The sequence below is a fragment of the Chiloscyllium punctatum genome, chromosome 23, assembly GCF_047496795.1.
Source record: "Chiloscyllium punctatum isolate Juve2018m chromosome 23, sChiPun1.3, whole genome shotgun sequence".
In the NCBI taxonomy this organism is placed as follows: domain Eukaryota; kingdom Metazoa; phylum Chordata; class Chondrichthyes; order Orectolobiformes; family Hemiscylliidae; genus Chiloscyllium; species Chiloscyllium punctatum.
Window position 1 is genome coordinate 52,318,265 of NC_092761.1, and position 22,204 is coordinate 52,340,468.

The following is a 22,204-nucleotide window of genomic DNA, read 5'->3' on the forward strand; positions in this document are numbered from 1 at the left end:
GTAAGACAGAAGTGCTAACCACTGAGCCACCATGCTGAGCCATCCACCCATAATTGGAAGAGCCAAATGTTGGAAGGACCAGGATTGGTATAGATTACTGAGGATTGTGGTTATGAAGGAGCCCAGTTTGGATAGAATATGGCTTGTTGAGTTTATGGAGAGGTGATTAAGGTATCTAAAGGTTTCCATGTTGAATCAGATAAAATAAGTGCAGTAAAAAGGTGAAGTTAGGACTTTTCAGTTAACAGTCTTAGTGAAGCAGGATTGGAAACTCAGCCTGGAGCAAGATGAAAGAGGTTTGTCTTGAGACAGTGGCCAGGAAGGCACCCAAGTTTATAGATGAGCGTTTGGCTCAGGCTTTACTTTTTACTTTAGTTGTGCAATTTTATCTGCTCATTCCCTAACATCTCATTGACGCAGAAATCGAGTAACAGCTAAACAGGGTGGCCAGTGAGTCTCGACCGTGAATGTTGGTCAGAATCATCATGCATCACTTTTGACATATCCTGTCTTTGTGCGATCTCAACACAAGCAAATCCCTTTAATAATCATAAAAAGAAAAGGGTACAACTGATCTATACGGTTTACATCAGCAGTCATCAAAAAAAGACAGCTTCTAAGGAAAATTAATCCTGATACCTAGGTGGGCTTAACCCAAGAGTGAGGATCTGGCCCAGTATTTGCATGTTGCTGGTCATGTGAGTGCAGTTTGCCTTCTCATATCTTAGGGTCAGTTGGTTTGAGCTATCCAATCACTGTCACATCCCTAATACCTTGAAGTGTGTGAGTGCTTGGGGCCAGAATCAGTGTCTTCAAATTGAATGGCTGCTTAATTCAGAATATCCTTCCACCCTGCCCTTTCTTCTGACACCTTGTCCATATCCAGGGAAGATTGTAAGATTTGATGAAACCTTACCTACTTCCTTCACCCAGGAAAACTAAATTGAAAAGAGCAGTGGAGGTGGCCTGAAATGCATGTGTTTCAATGCAAAAAGTATAATTGGCAAGGTAGATGAATTAGAACTTTGGTTAGAACTTGGAACTATGACATTATTGCGATCACAGAGACTTGGCTGAAAGAATGACAAGACTGGCAGCTGAATGTCCCAGGCAAGATATTTCAGGAGTGATAGAAGGGGATGTAAAAGCAGTGAGAGAGTGGCTTTACCGCGAGAGGAGTATCTTACAGCTGTACATCATCGGACTCAGGCAACGAGGCAGTGGGGTAGAACTCAGGAATAGGAAAGATGAAATCTCAATGCTGGGGGTAAATTACAGGCCTCCCAACAGTCAGTGGGAGATAGAGGAGAGAATATGTAGACAGAATTTGGAAAGAAGTAAAAAAAGCAGAGTTGCTCTGGTGGCTGATTCTAACTTCCCTTGTAGTGGCTGGGACTTACTTCATGCTCGGGGCTAAGATGGGGCAGATTTTGTGAGGACCATGATGCCATTCTAAACTAATCTCATCTGCCCGCACATGGTTCATATTCCTCGACTCATGTGTCTGTCTAAACGTCTCACTTTGTTGATGTATCTGCTTCTACCACCTTTCCTGGCAGTGTGTTCCAGGCATCTCCCACCCGTTGAGTAAAAGCTTGTACATCTTCTTTAAACTTGTCCCCTCTAAATTTAAACCAATGCCATATAGTATTTTACATTTCCACTCTGGGGGAAAAAGACTCTGACCTTATCCATGTCTCAATATTTTAAACACTTCTATCAGGTCACCTCTCAGCCTCTGACACTCCAGCAAAAATCTGACAATCCAAGTATGTTCAACCTTTCCTTAAAGCTAATACACTCCAATCCAGGCCACATTTTGGTAAAGTTCTTTTGCATCCTCTCCAAAGCCTTCACATCCTTTCTATAATGTGGTGATCAGAACTGTATCCAATACTCCAAATGTAGCCTAACTAAAATTTTATACAGCTGTAGTATGACTTATACTGAATGCTTCAAGTATGCCATCCCACCTTATCCACTTGTGCTGCCACTTTCAGGGAGTTATGGACTTGGACCCCAAGAATCCTTTGTATATCAATGCTCCTAAAGGTCTTGCCATTTGCTGTATACCGTAGTTTTCTCTTGCATTTCACCTCCCAAAATACAACACCTCATCTTGTTAGGGTTAAACTCCATCTTCCATTACTCCACCCAACATTCACCTGGACTATATCCTGCTTAATCCTTTGTTTCCCCAACTCCACCTATTTTTATGTCTGCAAACTTACTTACCAGCCCACATTTGCACCCAGATCATTGAAAGATCAGTAGACCCAGCACTCATAGCACAGGGACCCCGATTCAATTTTGGTCTGTGTAGAATTTGCACATTCTCTCTGTTTCTGGGTGGGTTTCTGCCTTGTGTTCCGGTTTCCTCCCACAATCCAAAGATATGAAGGTTAGGTGGATTAGCACCATAGACCCTAACAATGTGCAGCTAGGTGAGTTAACTATGGTAAATGTAGGGGTTATGGGGATAAAGTAGGATGCTCTTCAGAGGCTCAATGCTGACTCAATGGGCCAAATAAATAGTCTCTATCTGCACTGAATGGATTCTATGAACATAGAACATTGCAGCGCAGTACAGGCCTATCAGCCCTCGATATTGCACTGATATGTGAAACCAATCTGAAACCCATCTAACATACAGTGTTCCAATATCATCCATGTGTTAATCCAATAACCATTTCAATGCCCTTAAATTTGGAGAGTCTACTACTTGTGCAGGCAGGACGTCCACACCCCACTACTGTCTGAGTTAAAAACCTACCCCGACATCTGTCCGATATCGATCACTCCTTAGTTGAAAGCTATATCCCTTTGTGCTAGCCATCACCATGCGAGGAAAAAGGCTCTCGCTGTCCACCCGATCTAACCCTCTGATCATCTTGTACGTCTCTATTAAGTCACCTCTCAACCTTCTTTTCTTTAACGAAAACAGCCTCAAGTCTGTCAGCCTTTCCTCATTAGACCTTCCCTCCGTACCAGGCATCATCCTGGTAAAATAAATCACTTCTGAACCCTTTCCAAAGCTTCCACTTCATTCCTATAATGTGGTGACCAGAACTGTACTCAGTACTTCGAGTGAGGCCACACCAGAGTTTTGTACAGCTGCAGCATGATCTCATGGTTCTGAAACTCAATTCCTCTCCCAATAAAAGTGAACACATTGTTTCCCTTCTTAGCGACCCTATCAGTCTGGGTGGTAACTGTCAGGGCTCATCCACACTTCCAAGACCCTTACCAATAGCCCACTACTGTGTATTCCTATTACTCCTTCCAAAGTGACTCACCTCACACTTTTCTGCACTAAACTCCATTTGCCACCTCTTGGTGCAACTCTGCAGCTTATCTATGTCCCTCTGTAACCTGTAACATCCTTCCACACTGTCCACAACTCCACCAACCTTCGGGTCATCTGCAGATTTACTAATCCATCCCTATCCAGGTCATTTAGAGTCATAGAGATGTACAACTCAGAAACAGACCCTTCGGTCCAACCCGTCCATGCCGACCAGATATCCCAACCCAAATCTAGTCCCACCTGCCAGCACCCGGCCCATATCTCTCCAAACTTTTCCTATTGATATACCCATCCAGATGCCTTTTAAATGTTGCAATTGTACCAACCTCCACCACTTCGTCTGGCAGCTCATTCCATACATGTACCACCCTCTGTGTGAAAAAGTTGCCCCTTAGGTCTCTTTTGTATCTTTCCCCTCTCACTCTAAACCTCTAGTTCTGGACTCCCCGACCCCAGGGAAAAGATTTTGCCTATTTACCCTATCCATGCCCCTCATAATTTTGTAAACCTCTATAAGGTCACCCCTCAGCCTCCAAAGCTCCAGGGAAAACAGCCCCACCCTGTTCAGCCTCTCCCTATGGATTAAATCCTCCAACCCTGGCAACATCCTTGTAAATCTTTTCTGAACCCTTTCAAGTTTCACAACAGCTTTCCAATAAGAGGGAGACCAGAATTGCACACAATATTCCAACAGTGGCCTAACCAATGTCCTGTACATGACCTCCCAACTCCTGTACTCAATATTCTGACCAACAAAGGAAAGCATACCAAACGCCGCCTTCACTATCCTATCTACCTGTGACTCCACTTTCAAGGAACTATGAACCTGCACTCCAAGGTGTCTTTGTTCACTAACACTCCCTAGGACCTTACCATTAAGTGTATAAGTCCTGCTAAGATTTGCTTTCCCAAAATGCAGCACCTTGCATTTACCTGAATTAAATTCCATCTGCCACTTCTCAGCCCATTGGCCCATCTGGTCAAGATCCTGTTGTAATCTGAGGAAACCCCCTTTGCTGTCCACTGCACCTCCAATTTTGGTGTCATCTGCAAACTTACTAACTGTACCTCTTATGCTTGCATCCAAATCATTTATGTAAATGACAAAAAGTAGAGGACCCAGCACCGATCCTTGTGGCACTCCACTGGTCACAGGCCTCCAGTCGGAAAAACAATCCTCCACCACCACCCTCTGCATTCTACCTTTGAGCCAGTTCTATATCCAAATGGCTATTTCTCCCTGTATTCCATGATATCTAACCCTGATAATCAGTCTCCCACAGGGAACCTTGTTGAATGCCTTAATGAAGTCCATATAGATCACATGTACAGTTCTGATCTCATCAATCTTCTTTGTTACTTCCTCAAAAAACTCAATCAAGTTTGTGAGACATGATTTCCCATGCGTAAAGCCATGTTGACTATCCCGAATCAGTCCTTGCCTTTCCAAATACGTGTACATCCTGTCCGTCAGGATCCCCTCCAACAACTTGCCAACCACCAACGTCAGACTCACTGGTCTTTAGTTCCCTGGCTTGTCCTTACCACCATTCTTAAACAGTGGCACCACGTTTGCCAACCTCCAGTCTTCTGGCACCTCACCTGTGACTATCGATGATACAAATATCTCAGCAAGAGGCCCAGCAAACACTTCTCTAGTTCTCGGGTACACCTGATCATGTCCTGGGGATTTATCCACTTTTATGCATTTCAAGACATCCAGCACTTCCTCCTCTGTAATATGGACATTTTGCAAGATGTCACCATCTATTTCCCTACAGTCTATATCTTCCATATCCTTTTCCACAGCAAATACTGATGCAAAATACTCATTTAGTATCTCCCCCATATTCTGCGGCTCCACACAAAGGCTGCCTTGCTGATCTTTGAGGGGCCCTATTCTCTCCCTAGTTACCTTTTGTCCTCAATGTATTTGTAAAAACTCTTTGGATTCTTTTTAATTCTATTTGCCAAAGCTATCTCATGTCCCCTTTTTGTCCTCCTGATTTCCCTCTTAAGTATACTCCTACTTTCTTTATACTCTTGAGGATTCACTCGATCTATCCTGTCTATACCTGACATATGCTTCCTTCTTTTTCTTAACCAAACCCTCAATTTCTTTAGTCATCCAGCATTCCCTATACCTAACAGCCTTCCCTTTCACCCTAACATGAATATACTTTCTCTGGATTCTTGTTATCTCTTTTCTGAAGGCTTATTATTTTCCAGCCGCCCCTTTACCTGCAAACATCTGCCTCCAATCAGCTTTCGAAAGTTCTTGCCTAATACCATCAAAATTGGCCTTTCTCCAATTTAGAACTTCAACTTTTAGATCTGATCTATCCTTTTCCATCACTATTTTAAGTCTAATAGAATTATGGTCGCTGGCCCCAAAGTGCTCCCCCACTGACACCTCAGTCACCTGCCCTGCCTTATTTCCCAAGAGTAGGTCAAGTTTTGCACCCTCTCTGGTAGGTACATCTACATACTGAATCAGAAAATTGTCTTGTCCACCCTTAACAAATTCCTCTCCATCTAAACCCTTAACACTATGGCAGACCCAGTCTATGTTTGGAAAGTTAAAATCCCCTACCATATCCATGCTATTTTTCTTACAGATAGCCGAGATCTCTTTACAAGTTAGTTTCTCAATTTCCCTCTAACTATAATACAATCCCAAAAAGGTTATCATCCCTTTCTTATTTCTCAGTTTCACCCAAATAACTTTCCTGGATGTATTTCCAGGAATATCTTCCCTCAGCACAGCTGTAATGCTATCCCTTATCAAAAATGTCAAAACCCTCCTCACTTGCCTCCCTTTCTATCCTTCCTGTAACATTTGTATCCTGGAACATTAAACTGCCCGTCCTGCCCATCCCTGAGCCATGTTTCTGTCATTGCTATGGTATTCCAGTCCCATGTTCCTAACCATGCCCTGAGTTCATCTGTGTTTCCTGTTAGGCCCCTTGCATTGAAACAAATGCAGTTTAATTTATTAGTCCTACCTTGTCCCTGTCTGCCCTGACTGTTTGACTCGCTTCTGTTCTCAACTGTACCAGGCTCAGATTGATCTCTTTCCTCACTATCTCCCTGGGTCCCAACCCCCCCCACCACCCCCCCATCCCCCCCCACCCCACTAGTTTGAATCCTCCTGAGCAGCTCTAGCAAATTTCCCTGCCAGTATATTAGTCCCCTTCCAATTTAGGTGCAATCTGTCCTCCTTGTGCAGGTCACTTCTACCCCAAAGATCCAAAAATGTGAATCCTTCCCCCATACACCAGCTCCTCAGCCATGCATTCATCTGCTCTATCCTCCTATTCCTGCCCTCACTAGTTCGTAGCACTGGGAGTAATCTAGATATTACTACTCTCGAGGACCTCCTTTTTAAATTTCTGCCTAATTCTCTGTAATCTCCCTTCAGAATCTCAACCTTTTCCCTTCCTATGTTATTGGTTCCAATGTGGACAATGACCTCTTGCTGGGCCCTCTCCCCTGTGAGAACATTCTGCACCCTCTCTGAGACATCCTTGATCCTGGCACCAGGGAAGCAACACACCATTCTGCTTTTTCTCTGTTGGCCACAGAAACGTCTGTCTGTACCTCTGACTACAGAATCCCCTAACACAATTGATCTCTTGGAACCCGACGTACCCCTCGTTGCATTAGAGCCAGTCTCAATACCAGAAACTTGGCTGTTCGTGCTACATTCCCCATCAGAATCCATCACCCCCTACATTTTCCAAAACAGTATACTTGTTTGAAATGGGTATATCCACAAAAGACTCCTGCTCTAGCTGCCTACCTCTCTTACCTTTCCTGGAGTTAACCCATCTATGTGACTGTATCTGAGACATTCCCCCCTTCCTATAACTGCCATCCATCACATACTCTTGCTGTAGCAAATTTCTCATTGCTTCTAACTGTCTCTCCAACTGATCCATTCGATCTGATAAGATTCGCAGCCAGCAGTTTATGGCAGATATAATCTGCAGTAACCCTTAAACTCTCTTTAAACTCCCACATCTGACAAGAAGTACATATCACTCTATTAAAGGCCATTTTTTGCTCCTTCACAATCTACAGACCCAGAAAATAACATTGTCTTATTCCTCTACAAACACTGCCCCAGGTTAAATTAATAGTTATGGCTTATATTTTAAGTTTAATCAAGAGACATATCTCTAAAAACATGTAATCAAGAAAGAACCTACTCTACACACTACTGCAGATTCTTTGTAGGCCATACTTAAAACAACGATGAACTTATCTGATTCTGTGCTGTGAACTTCGCCCAACAGTTCCTCCAAGATTAGTTGTGAACTTTCCCAGATGAACTCCGATGTCCAGCGATACACTAATCCAAACATCAAACGCAGTAACTGTTCAGGTTCTCTCTCTATCTTTCTCTCTCTCTCCCCCTCTAACACTGTTCTCCTTGTATTCCATGAGATCTAATGTTGCTAACCAGTCTCCCATGGGAAACCTTATCGAACGCCTTACTGAAGTCCATATGGATCTTTGTAACTTCTCCAAAACCCTCAATCAAGTTTGTGAGACATGATTTCCCATGCACAAAGCCATGTTCACTACCCCTAATCAGTCCTTGCCTTTCTAAATACGTGTAAATCCTGTCCCCCAGGATTCCCTCCAACAACTCACCCGCCACTGGTGTCAGGTTCACCAGTCTATAGTTCCCTGGCTTGTCCTTACCACCTTTCTTAAATGGTGATACCCCATTAGACAACTTCCAGTCTTCCAGCACCTCACCTGTGACTATCGATGATACAAATATAGAACATAGAACATTACAGCGCAGTACAGGCCCTTCGGCCTCAATGTTGCACCGCCCTGTCATACTAATCTGAAGCCCATCCCACCTATTCCATGTACATTCCTGATGAAGGGCTTTTGCCCGAAACGTCGATTTTACAGCTCTTTGGATGCTGCCTGAACTGCTGTGCTCTTCCAGCACCACTAATCCAGAATCTGGTTTCCAGCATCTGCAGTTGTTGTTTTCACCATCTATTTCCCTGTCCAATGACAACTTAAATGCACTTAAACTTGGCGAATCTACTACCAATGCAGGCAAAGCATTCCATACCCTTACTACTCTCTGAGTAAAGAAACTACCTCTGACATCTGTCTTATACCTATCTCCCCTCCCTTTAAAGTTGTGTCCCCTCATGTTTGCCGTCACCATACTTGGAAAAAGGCTCTCCCTGTCCACCCTATCTAACACTCTGATTATCTTGTATGTCTCTATTAAGTTACCTCTCAATCTTCTTCTCTCTAATGAGAACAGCCTCAAGGCCCTCAGCCTTTCCTCGTAAGACCTTCCCTCCATACCAGGCAACATCCTAGTAAATCTCCTCTGCACCCTTTCCAAAGCTTCCACATTCTTCTTATAATGCGGTGACCAGAACTGTACACAATACTCCAAGTGTGGCCGTACCAGAGCTTTGTACAGCTGCAGCATAACCTCCTGGTTCCAGAACTCAATCCCTCTATTAATAAAGGCCAAAACACTGTATGCCTTCTTAACAACCCTGTCAATCTGGGTGGCAACTTTCAGAGATCTGTGTACATGGACACCAAGATCTCTCTACTCATCTGCACTCCCAAGAATCTTACCATTAGCCCAGTACTTTACATTCCGATTACTCCGTCCAACGTGTATCACCTCACACTTGTTCACATTAAACTCCATTTGCCACCTCTCAGCCCAGCTCTGCATCCTATCTATGTCTCTCTGCAACCCACTACATCCTTCGTCACTATCCACAACTCCACCGACCTTAGTGTCGTCCGCAAATTTACTAACCCACCCTTCTCAGCCCTCATCCAGGTCATTTATAAAAATGATGAACAGCAGTGGACCCAACACCGATCCTTGTGGTATGCCGCTAGTAAATGGACACCAAGATGAATATGTTCCATCAACTATAACCCTCTGTTTTCTTTCAGTAAACCAATTGCTGATCGAAACTGCTATGTCTCCCACAATTCCATTCCTCCGCATTTTCTACAATAGCCTACTGTGGGGAACCTTATCGAATGCCTTGCTGAAATCCATATATACCACATCAACCGGTTTACTCTCATCTACCCGTTTGGTCACTTTAACAAAAAAAACTTAATAAGATTTGTTAGGCACGACCTACCCTTCACAAAACCGTGCTGACTGCCCCTGATCAGATTATTCTTTTCTAGATGGTTATAAATCCTATCTCAGGAAGGGACCCAGCAATACTTCCCTGGCTTCCCACAGAGTTCTAGGTTACACCTGATCAGATCCTGAGATTTATCCACCTTTATGTGTGTTCATTAACCTGCCCCTGTCTGCTTTTCCTATTAGACTTACTTGGCTTAACCAGTACCTTTTCCTCAATCACTCCATGTACTGACCCACTGCACTGGTTCCCCTAACCCTGACTGACCAGTTCCACTCTGACTGACTGTAGTCCCACTTTGGTTAGCACTGCTGCCTCACAGTGCCAGAGACCCGGGTTCAATTCCCGCCTCAGGCGACTAACTGTGTGAAGTTTGCATTTTCTCCCAGTGTCTGTGTGGGTTTCCTCCGGGTGCTCCGGTTTCCTCCCACAGTCCAAAGATGTGCAGGCCAGGTGAATTGGCCATGCTAAAATTGCCCATAGTGTTAGGTAAGGGGTAGATGTAGATGTAGGGGTATGGGTGGGTTACGCTTCGGCGGGTCGGTGTGGACTTTTTGGGCCGAAGGGCCTGTTTCCACACTGTAAGTAATCTAATCTAATCTAATCTAATCCAGTATTTTGTTCTGGATAGTGTCAAGCACTTTGAATGTTGTTCAAGCTGTACCCATGTAGGCAAGTGGAGTGTATTCCATCAGACTCCTGATGTGTTCCTTGTAGATGGTGGGCAGGTGGTTGGGAGACACAGGTAGAACATGAGAATCTTTTCCCCATGTCAGAGCAGAGGGCATAAGTTTAAGGTGCGGAGTAAGTAGTTTAGAGGAGATCTGAGGGAACTTTTTTTGATCCAGAGAGTTCTAGAAATTTGAAATGTGCTGCCTAAGAGGGTGGTGGACGCACCATTGCATCAGGACCAGCAGTTAAAATGCCAGCACATAGTAGGCTATTTCAACCTGCAAAGTCCTCCCTACTAACATCTGGGGGCCAGTGGCAAAATTGGAAGAGCTGTCTCACAGACTAGTCAGGCAACAGCCTGACATAGTAATACTCACAGAATCATACCTTTCTGAAAATGTCCCTAGGCACCACTATCCACTATCCCTGGATATGTCCTGTTCCACTGGCAGGACATACCCAACAGATGTGGTGGCACAATGGTATACAGCTGGGAAAGAGTTGCCCAGGGAGTCCTCAACATTGGGTCCGGATGCCATGAAGTGTCATAGCTACATGTTAAACATGGGCAACGAAACCTCCTGCTGATTACCATGTACTGTTCTCCCTTTGCTGATGAATCGGTACTCCTCCATATTGAACAACAGTTGGAGGAAGCACTAACGATAGCAAGGGCATGAGCTCTACTCTATGTGAGGGACTTTAATGTTCACCACAAAGAGTGCCTCAGTAGCAGTGCTACTGTTCGAGCTGATAGACTGGGTCGACAGAAGGTGTTAAGGGAACCAACAAGAGGGAAAAGCATACTTCACCTCATTCTTAACAATCTGGTGGCTGCAGATGTATCTGCCCATGACTGTATTAGTAAAAGTGACCACTGAACATTCCTTGTGGAGGTGAAGTCCCACCCTCACATTGACAATACCTTTTGTGTGGCATCATTAATGTGCTAAATGGGAAAGACTTGGAATCCACGAGGTGCCATGGGCTATCAACAGCAGCAGAATTGTACTTGAGCACAATCTGCAACTTCATGGCCCAGAATATCCCTCACTCTACGATTACCATCAGGCCAGGGGATCAACCCTGGTCGAATGGAGAGTGCAGCAGGGCATACCTGAAAATCAGGTGTCAACCAGGGCCACTCAGCCACAGACCTGAATACAATCTTGATTGAAACATGGATAAAAAAGCTGAATTCCTGAGGTGAGGGGAGAGTGATAGCCCTTGACATCAAGGTTGCATTTGACTGAATGTGGTATCAAGGAGCCCTAGCAAACGGCAATCAATGCGTATTAGGGAGGAAACTCTGCTGTTTTAAGTCATAACTGGCAGATAGCCACAAGTGGTTGTTGGAGGTCAGTCATCTCTGTTCCAGAACATCACTGCAGGAGTTCCTCAAAGTAGTATCCTAATAGTATCCTATTTTCAGCTACTTCATCAATGACCGTCCCGCCATCATAAAGTCAACAGTGAGAATGTTCACTGATGATTGCACAATGTTCAGTACCAATCATGACTCCTCAGATTCTGAAGCAATCGATGTTCAAAGATCTGGACAATATCCAGGCTTGGGCTGACAAGTGGCAAGTAAGATTCATGCCACGCTATGACCATCGCCAATGAGACACCACCGAACCATTGCCCCTTGACATTCCATGGTGTAACCATCACTGAACCCTCCACTATCAACATCCTGGGGGTTACCCTTGACCAGAAATTCAACTGTACTCATAACTTGAACACAGTAGATATAAGAGCAGATTGGAGGCGAGGAATACTGCGGCGGGTAACACCTTCTGGCTCCTCAAAGTCTGGTCTTCTTCTGCAAGGTACCAGGCAGGCATGTGATGGAACACTCCCCACTTGCCTGGACGGGTGCAGTCCAAACAACACTCAAGAAGCTTGAGACCATCGAGGACAAGGCAGCCTGCTTGATTGGCACCACATCCACAAGCATCCATTCCCTTCATCTCTGATGCTCAGTAGCAACAGTGTGTATCTACAAGATACACTGCAGAAATACACCCAAGATCTTCAGACAGCACCTTCCAAACCCACAACCACATCCAGAAGGACAAGGACAGCAGATTCAAGGAAGACCACCACTTTCAAGTTTCCCTCCAAGCCACTCACCTTCCTGACTTGAAAATATAACGCTGTTCCCTCACTGTCACTGGGTCAAAACCCTGGAATTCCCTCCCTAAATGGCATTGTAAATCAACCCACAGAAGGTGGACTGAAACAGTTCAAAAAGGCAGCTCACCACCACCTTCTCAAGGGCAAATGGGGATGGATAATAAATGCTGGCCAGCCAGTGACACCCACATCCAACAAATAAAGAAAAAAATTAGAATCAGTACAGAGTCATAGAAATGTACAGCATGGAAAAAAAACCCTTCGGTTCAACTCATCGATGCCAATGAGACAGACTAAACTAATTTCGCCCCATTTGCCAGCATTTGGCCCATATCTCTCTAAACCCTTCCTATTCCTATACCCATTCAGATGCCTTTTAAATGGTGTAATTGTACAAGCCTCCACCACTTCCGCTGGCAGCTTATTCCATACATACACCACACTCTGTGTGAAAATGTTGTCTCTTAGGTCCCTTGTTAGTCTCTTCCCTCTCACCCTAAACCTCTGGCCTCTAGTTCTGGACTCACCCACCACAGGGAAAATACCTTGTCTATTTATCCTATCTGAGCCCCTTGTGATTTTATAAACGTCTATAAGGCCACTCCTCAGACTCCGACACTCCAGGGAAAACCGGCCCAGCCAATTCAGCCTCTCCTTAGAGCTCTAACCCTCCAACCCTGGCAACATCCTTGTAAATCTTTTCTGAACTCTCACAATATCCTTCCTATAAGAGGGAGTCCAGAATTGCGCACAATATTCCAAAAGCAGCCTAATCAATGTCCTGTACAGACACAAAAACTCCTACACTCAATGCTCTGACCAATAAAGGTGAGCATACAAAATGCCTTCTTCACAATCTTATCTACCTGCAACTCCACTTTCAAGGAGCTATGAACTTGTACTCCAGGATCTCTTTGTGCAGCGACACTCCATAGGACCTCACCATTAGGTGTATAAGTTCTGCCCTGATTTGACTTTCCCAAATGCAGCACCTCACATTTATCTAAATTAAACATCACCTGACACTCTTCAGCCCATTTGCACATCTGATAAATATCCCGTTGTACTCCAAAGTAACCTTCTTCACTGTCCACTACACCTCCGATTTTGGTGTTATCTTCAAACGTACTAACTATACCTCCCATATTCACATCCAAATCATAGTCTGTTTGTGTGTGTGATGTATTGCTGTCTCCTTTATTTCTCATTCTGTTTGATGAGACTGTGGATCAATGCCCCATCCTTCCCAATCTTTCCACTGTTTAATTCCCAATCTGCAAATCTCATAATCGCAGAGCTTTCCCATTAGCTCCTGATGCCAGATGTCATTCCCTCAGCGCCCTTCATTCAGCTCCCAGTCAGAAAAATATTTTGAGTTGAAGGTTGTCAAAGCAGAGGCTGTAATACACTACAGTGGTTATTAGATGGTACACTTTATAAATTGTATATACATATATATAATTACTGGATGTTTTTGTACTTTACGTTATGGATGATGGTCTGCACAAGGTGATGTATTGTGAATTAGATGGAGACAAATGAAGTACAGTACATGGTGAGATGTGGTGGATATTCAGGCCGGAACCAATCTTCAGGCCGGAACCAATCTTCAGGCAGGGCCTGGGGAAGCGGTTCGTCCGGGTCCGGTACAACGCACTGCCTTCCGGTCCGTCAGACGCGACTGTCCCCCGGGCCTGAGAAAGAGGAGCCGGTCAGGTATGGGGGGAATGAGGAGGGGGGAGTGACGGTGGAGAAAGGATGTGGCGGTGGGAATGCGGGGCGGGGGGGTAATTAAAATGTGTTGGGGCCTGAGGGGAGGGGGCTGCTCTTTCAGCCTGTCTCAGCTGCTGTTGTTTGCTGGCCCTGGCTTCATAAAGACCGACTGCCATTTGGGTGAGAATCTCAGTCTGAGGGTGAAGGGGGGGGACAGAGAGTGGGACTGGTTCCTTTACACATCTTGCTGTGCCCGTTCTCAGCTGGGAAAGTGGCGGGATGTGTGTTTGTGACCATGTCACTGGGCTAGTAATGGAGAGATCCCAAACTCATGTTAGTAAGGACCATGGTGGAGAGTCAAACCTGATATCAGAAAAGATCTAGTTTAAAATGTCTAGTATATTCACAGAGTCAATCGAGATACAAGCCCATCTGGTTCACTCATGGCCCTCTAGGGAATGAAATCTCCTTCCCTACCTGGTCTGAGACTACATGTGACTCCACACCCATGGGACTATCATTGAATCTTAACATCCCTCTGTAATTGCTGAGTAAATCACTCAGTTCAGTCCATTATGAAAAACAGTCTTCCTTCCATTGACTCCATCTACACTTTCTGCTGTCTCAGGAAAGCTAATATAATCAGAGACCCCTCCCAGACGGGTTGCACTTGTCCAAACTCTTCCTTAAGGTAGAAGATACAAAAATTTGAAAACACATACCAACAGAGTTTGTGAGAAGATTTGTAGCTCAGGTGCTCATTGTTGTGGTTCCGTTCACCGAGCTGGGAATTTGGGTTGCAGACGTTTCGTCCCCTGTTTGGGTGACATCCTCAGTACTTGGGAGCCTCCTGTGAAGCACTTCTGTGATCTTTCCTCTGGCATTTATAGTGATTTGTGCCTGCTGCTTCCAGTTGTCAGTTCCAGCTGTCCGCTGCAGTGGTCGGTATATTGGACCCAGGTCAATGTGCTTATTGATTGAATCTGTGAATGCGTGCCATGCCTCTCGGAATTCCCTAGCTGTTCTCTGTTTGTGTTGTCCCAGTCGAATTCATGTTGCTCGTCATCTGAGTGTGTGGCTACTAAGGATAGCTGGTCGTGTAGTTTCGTGGCTAGTTGGTGTTCATGGATGCGGATCGTTAGCTGTCTTCCTGTTTATCCGATGTAGTGTTTTGTGCAGCCCTTGCATGGGATTTTGTACACTACATTGGTTTTGCTCATGCTGTGTATCGAGTCCTTTGTTCTAGTGAGTTGTTGTCTGAGAGTGGCTGTTGGTTTGTGTGCTGTTATGAGTCCTAGTGGTCACAGTAGTCTGGCTGTAAGTTCGGAAATGCTCATGATGTATGGTAGTGTGGCTAGTCCTTTAGGTTGCGGCATGTCCTCATTCCGCTAAAGACAGCTAACGATCCGCATCCATGAACACCAACTAGCCACAAAACGACACGACCAGCTATCCTTAGTAGCCACACATGCAGATGACAAGCAACATGAATTCGACTGGGACAACACTTCTATTATAGGACAAGCCAAACAGAGAACAGCCAGGGAATTCCTAGAGGCATGGCACTCATCCACAGATTCAATCAATAAGCACATCGATCTGGACCCAATACACCGGCCACTGCAACGGACAGCTGGAACTGACAACCGGAAGTGGCAGATTCAAACCACTACAAATGCCGGAAGAAAGATCACAGAAGCGCTTCACAGGAGGCTCCCAAGCACTGAGGATGTCACCTAGACAGGGGACGAAACGTCTGCAACCCAAATTCCCAGCTCAGCGAACAGAACCACAACAAGATACCAACAGATTTGAAAACTGATTCTTTCCTGTCTCCCCCACCCCCATTACTCTCAGACTGTGATTCTCATCCAAATGGCATTCAGTCTTTTCAAAGCTAGGTACAGTAAGCTTAACATCTCTGATGGGTAAGTTACATGAGAACAGTCTGTGGAATAAAGTATACATGTATTTGGAAAGACAGGGTTTGATTAGGAATAATCAGCATGGCTTTGTAAGTAGAAGGTCATGCCTCCCAAATTTGTTAGAGTTCTTTGATGAAGTGACCAGGAAGGTTAACAAGGGCAGGGCAATAGACATAGTCTATATGGATTTCAGTAAGGCCTTTGATAAGGTTTCACATGGTAGGCTGCTCTGGAAGGTTAGATCACATGGAATCTAAGGGGAGCTGGCAAATTGGATACATAATTGGCTTGATGGTAGGAAGCAGAGGGCAATAGTGGAAGGATGCTGGGTCAGTTCCTGTTTGTTATCGATTTCAATGATTTGGATGAAAATGTACAAGGCATAATTAGTAAGTTTGCTGATGATACTAAAACAGGCAGTATCATGGACAGTGAGGAATTTTATTAGAAATTGCAACAGAAACTTGATCAGCTGGGAAGTGGGCCGGGAAATGGCAATGGAGTTTAATATAGATATGTGTGAGGTCTTGTGTTTTGGAAAGTCAAATCAAAGAAGGAGTTTCATGGTGAATGGTAGGGTTTTAAGGACTGTAGTGGAACAGAGGGAGCTTGGAGTTCTCTGAACGTGAAGTCATGGGTAGACATGGCAGTGAAGAAGGCTTTTGTCACACTGGCCTTCATCAATCAGGGCATTGAGTATAGAATTTTTTGCAAGTTAGCTACAGTTGTACAGGACATTAATGAGGCTGCACTTGGAGTATTGTGTTCAGTTTTGGTCACCTTGTAATGGGAAGGATGTTATTTAACTGGAAAGAGTGCTGAAGAAATTTAAAAGGATGTTGCCTCGTCCATTGATTTATCACTCAATGGTCTGAATTATAGGGAAACGTTGGACAAGTTAGGACATTTTTCTTTCGAGTGTGGGAGACTGAGGGGAGACCTTATAAAGGTTATAAGATCATGAGAGGCATGGATAGGGTGAATGCACTGTCTTTTTCTCATGGTTGGGGAATCAAGGACGAGAAGGCATCAGTTTAAGATTCGAGGCTCAGTGGTTAGCACTGCTGCCTCACAGTGCCAGGGACCCAGCTTCGATTCCAGCCTCTGGTGACTGTCTGTGTGGAGTTTGCTCTTTCTCCTTGTGTCTGCGTGGGTTCCCTCTGTGTGCTCTGGTTTCCTCCCACAATCTAAAGATGTGCAGTTAGGTGAATTGACCATGCTACATTGCCCATAGTGTTCAAAGAGTAGGTTAGGTGCATCAGTCAGGGGTAAATGTAGAGTAATAGGGTAGGGGAATGTGTCTGGGAAGGTTACTCTTTGTAGGGTCGGTGTGGACTTGGGCCAAATGGCTTGTTTCCACACTGTAGGGATTCTGTGATTCAAAAGGGAATCTGAGGGACAATATTTTATACAGAGAGCGGTACGCATATAGAATGAGCTGCCAGTGGAAGTGGTTGACGCAGGGACATTAATAACATTTAAAAGCCATTTGGATAAATACATGGATAGGTAAAGATTAGAAGGACATGGGCTAAGTGCAGGGAAATGGGGTTAGTGTGGATGGGCATTTTGGTCGGCATGGACCAGTTTGAACCAAAGGGTCTGTCTCCGTGCTGTCTCCGGACTCCATGACTCTATTACTCTATCCAACTTCTGAACTTTAGCTGTAATGCTATATTCTGCATTCTGTTGTATTATTCTGATATACTTATGTAAGGTCTGATTTGTCTGGTTAGCATGCAAAACAATATTTTTCACTGTATCTTGGTACATGTGACAATAATAATGAGTCAAATCAAAAGCAAACATAGTACCTAGGGATGGGCAACAACTGCTATCCTTGCCAGTGATGCCAGTATGCCACACAAGAATTAAAAAGAAACCCGACACGGTGGCACAGAGGTTAGCACTGCTGCCTCACAGCACCAGAGACCCGGGTTCAATTCCCGACTCAGGCAACTGTCTGTGTGGAGTTTACACATTCTCTCTGTCTGCGTGGGTTTCCTCCGGGTGCTCCGGTTTCCTCCCACAGTCCAAAAATGTGCAGGTTAGATGAATTGGCCATGCTAAATTGCCCATAGTGTTAGGTGAAGGGGTAAATGTAGCGGAATGGGTCTGGGTGGGTTGCTCTTCGGAGGGTCGGTGTGGACATGTTGGGCCGAAGGGCCTGTTTCCACGCTGATAAGTAATCTAATCTAATCTAAAATTGTCTTTCAAATTATTAATATGTGTCTCTTAGTGATGAGCTATTCAAATTCCAGAGTAGTAAAGTGATCCCAAGTCTGAAGAGCCTCATTTGTCTGTTTTGGATCCAAGCTTCAGCCACCTCCAGGTGTGCTTAGTGCGTGGCAATGTCAGCGAGTTAGAAAGAATGTCAGTTCATGTCCTCTCCAGCGATTTCAGAATAAAAGCCTGGCTGGCACTTCACTAGTGTACCAAAGGAGTATTCCACTGTAGGAAGTGTGAAACTAGAGACGTCTAGACAGAGACACCATTTGTCCTGCTAGGTAGGTGTGAAAGATCCCTTGATATGTAGAACATGGACCAGTGTAGGCCCTTGGCCCTTGATGTTGTGCCGACCTTTTTTCCTACTCTAAGATCAATCTAACCTATATACCCTTCATTTTGCTATCATCCATATGCTTAAATATTCTTAATATATCTGAGTCTACTTACGCCGCTGACAGTGATTTCATGCACCCGCCACTCTCTGTGTAAAGAACCAACCTCCCCTCAACCTTCCTCCAATCACCTTAAAAATTATGCCCTCTCGTGATAGCCATTTCTGCCCTGGGAAAAAGTTTCTGGCTGTTCACTACATATGATTCTCATCATCTTGTACACCTCTGTCAAGTCATCTCTGATCCTTCTTCACTCCAGTGAGAAAAGCCCTTGCTCCCTCAACCTTCCTTCATAAGGCATTCTCTCCAGTCCAGGCAGCATCCCGGTAAATCTCCTCTGCACCCTCTCTAAAGCTTCCACATCCTTCCTATAACGAGGCGACCAGAACTGAACACTGTATTCCAAGTGTGGTCTAACCAGGGCTGTCTAGAGCTGCGGCATAACCTTGTGGCTCTTAAACTCAATCTTCCTGCTAATGAATGCCAAGACACCGTATGCCTTCTTAACAACCCTATCAACTTGGGTGGCAACTTTGAGGGATCTATGGACGTGGACCCCAAGATCCCTTCTTTCTTCCACATAGCCAAGAATCCTGTCTTTAACCCTGTATTCTACATTCAAATTTGACCTTTTAAAATTAATCACTTCACACTTTTCAAGGTTGAACTCCATCTGCGACTTATCAGCTCAGTTCTGCATCCTGTCAATGTGCCGTTGCAACCTCCAACAGCCCTCCGTGTTATCCACCATTCCACCAAACTTTGTGTCATCAACAAACTTACTAAGACACCCTTCCTCATTCAAGTCATGTATACAAGTCACGAAGAGCAGAGATCCCAGAACCGATCCCTGTGGACCACCACTGCTCACCGAGCTCCAAGCTGAATACTTTCCATCTACTACCATCCTCTGTCATTGATGGGCCAGCCAACAACTCTGTATCCAGACAGCCAAATTTCCCTGTATCCCATGCCTCCTTACTTTCTGAATGAGCCTACCATGGGGAACCTTATCAAACATCTTGCTAAAATCCATGTACACCACATCGACTGCTCTACTTTCATCAATATGTTTTGTCACATCCTCAAAGAATTCAATAAAGCTTGTGAGGCATGGCCTGCCCCTCTCAAAGCCAGGCGACTATCTCGAATGAAACTACGGTTTTCCAAATAATCATAAACTCTCTGTCTCAGAATCCTCTCCACTAACTTTCCCACCACAAATGTAAGATTGACTTGTCTGTAATTCCCAGGATTATTCTTGAACAAGAGAATAACATTTGCCACCCTGCAATCATCTGGCAATACATTGCACAAAGACCAGGGAATTTTTTTACTGGTCTCCTGGCCAATAATTATTTCTCAACCAACATTACTGACATCGAAACAATACCTCTTCATTCATCATGTTGTTGATTCTCTGCAATTTTTTTGTCCATTCAAGAGACATGTTGCTGAATTTTTTGAATTGCATTCATCAACACACATGAAAAAATACCAATATTTCAAATGGAACATTAATTTATTTGCATGAGAAATGGAGTGCAGATTCATTGACAAGTGATCTCTGATCAGTGTGCCATTACCATGAATACAACTGAGTGTCTAGCTCAGTATTTCAGAGCACAGCTGAATCAGCCACATCACTGTGGGTCTGAAATCATCTATCAGGTAAACCAGGTGAAGAATCCAGGTTTCTTTCCAAATGAGAACCAGTTTCAACAATCTGCTTCTTGTGTTTTAATTTAGATAATCTAAATCTTCCAGATAGTGTGATGGGAATTGAACTCATTCCTTCAGATAGTTCATCTAGATCTCTGGATGTATTAGTCCAGTATTCAAATCTATGTGCTACTGTATCCTTGCTGCAGAGTTTTCTGCAAAACAGAAATAACTAAACTTCAAGAAAGCTCAATTGACTGTGAAGCTCTGTCCAGGAATGAATGGCACCATACAACTTCAACACGGGGTCGAGAGTTTGGTGCTGGAAAAGCACAACAGGTCAGGCAGCAATCCGAGGAGCAGGTGAATCAACATTTCGGGCATAAGCCCTGCCTGATGAAGAGCTTATGCCCGAAACGTCGATTCTCCTGCTCCTCGGATGCTGCCTGACCTGCTGTGTATTTCCAGTACCACACTCACGACTCTGATCTCCAGCATCTGCAGTCCTCACTTTCTCTAACTTCATCACGGGGTTGGGTTAATTCGCTCCGTTTGCGATACAGAGTGTTGCCAACAATGAAGCTTCAATTCCCACATGTCTGTGAGGTTATAATGAAGATTGCACCTTCTGAACCTCACCCCTTGTGTGAGGTGTGGTGTCCCTTAGTTTAAGCTACCACCAGTCATCTCTCTAATGAGCAGACAGCCCTATGGTCCCATGGGACTGTGGCAACTTTACCTTTTATAATATCAATTCCTTTTGGAATTGCTACATTTCTGGAAGTTCTGTAACCTCACTGTTCACCTATTCATGTGAATCTCCCATGTGGTATTATCTGGGAAGTTCCTGGCTGCAGTATCATTGATCACAATGTAGAAAACATTGGGGCTCGATATGAGATTATTGCTCTCACTTCCTACTGTGGAATACACCTTTGGTACACCAGTGAAGTGCCAGCCAGATTTTTATTCTGAAATCTCTGGAGAGGATATGAACTGACATATTTTCAACTCACTGACATTGCCATGCATAATGCTAGAGAGTGGGACAAATCAGCAGGCCCCTGAGTCTCAATCTTGTCTTATGCTCTGTTGGCAATGAAACAGAACCCAGTCTTTAACACAAAAGATAGGAATTGGAGAATACCATTTAGCCCATCAAGTATGTTCTACCTTTCAATATGACTATGGTTGATCTTCGACTTGAGCTGCACTTTCCCATTTGCTCCACATATCCCTTGATTTGCCGAGTGATCAGAAATCTGTTGGTCTCAGCCTGAAAGTGTAGTTCACAACAGACTTGCCACACCCCTAAGGTAGATGATTCCAAAGATTTGCTGCACTGTGGGTAGGTAAATCTCTTATCTTAGTCCTAAATGATTGGCCTCTTCTCCAGAAACTGTCTGTTTGTGTCCTAGGTTCTCCAGCCAAGGGAAACAACATCCCAGAACCCACCTTGTCAAATTCTTTCATCATCTTGCAGAAAAACAACTCTTGTTCTTCTAAACTCATTGTACTTGTACAAAGTTAGAACTAGGCACCATGTTATTGTGTTTTGGACCAGATCAAGCCTCCTCAAAATATATCAGGAAGGTAGCCTAACCCTAACTTTTCTATTTTATTAGAGACAGGTGTAAAGCACTGTGTTCCAGATACCATTTGGTCGAAACATCACTAGGCTTGAAGCAAACATGCTTCATTCTTCAGAGTTTGGGAGAAGATTTGTAGCTCGGGTCCTCGTTGTGGTTCTGTTCGCAGAGCTGGGAATTTGTGTTGCAGATGTTTCGTCCCCTGTCTAGGTGACATCCTCAGTGCTTGGGAGCCTCCTGTGAAGCGCTTCTGTGATCTTTCCTCCGGTATTTATAGTGATTTGTACCTGCTGCTTCCGGTTGTCAGTTCCAGCTGTCCGCTGCAGTGGCCGGTATATTGGGTCCAGGTCGATGTGCTTATTGATTGAATCTGTGAATGCGTGCCAAGCCTCTAGGAATTCCCTGG

At 44.5% G+C, this 22,204-nt stretch overlaps 1 protein-coding gene across 5 annotated transcripts in view; it reads left to right on the forward strand.

Moving 5' to 3' along the window:
- Positions 1–13,900: 13,900 nt before the first annotated feature.
- Positions 13,901–22,204, forward strand: part of nfrkb (nuclear factor related to kappaB binding protein) — a 151,277-nt gene continuing 142,973 nt past the window's right edge. For all 5 annotated transcript variants that reach the window (XM_072592997.1, XM_072593001.1, XM_072592999.1 and 2 more), the window contains exon 1: positions 13,901–14,004. The gene's annotated coding sequence lies outside the window, so the exon portion shown is untranslated. The remainder of the gene's footprint in view (positions 14,005–22,204) is intronic.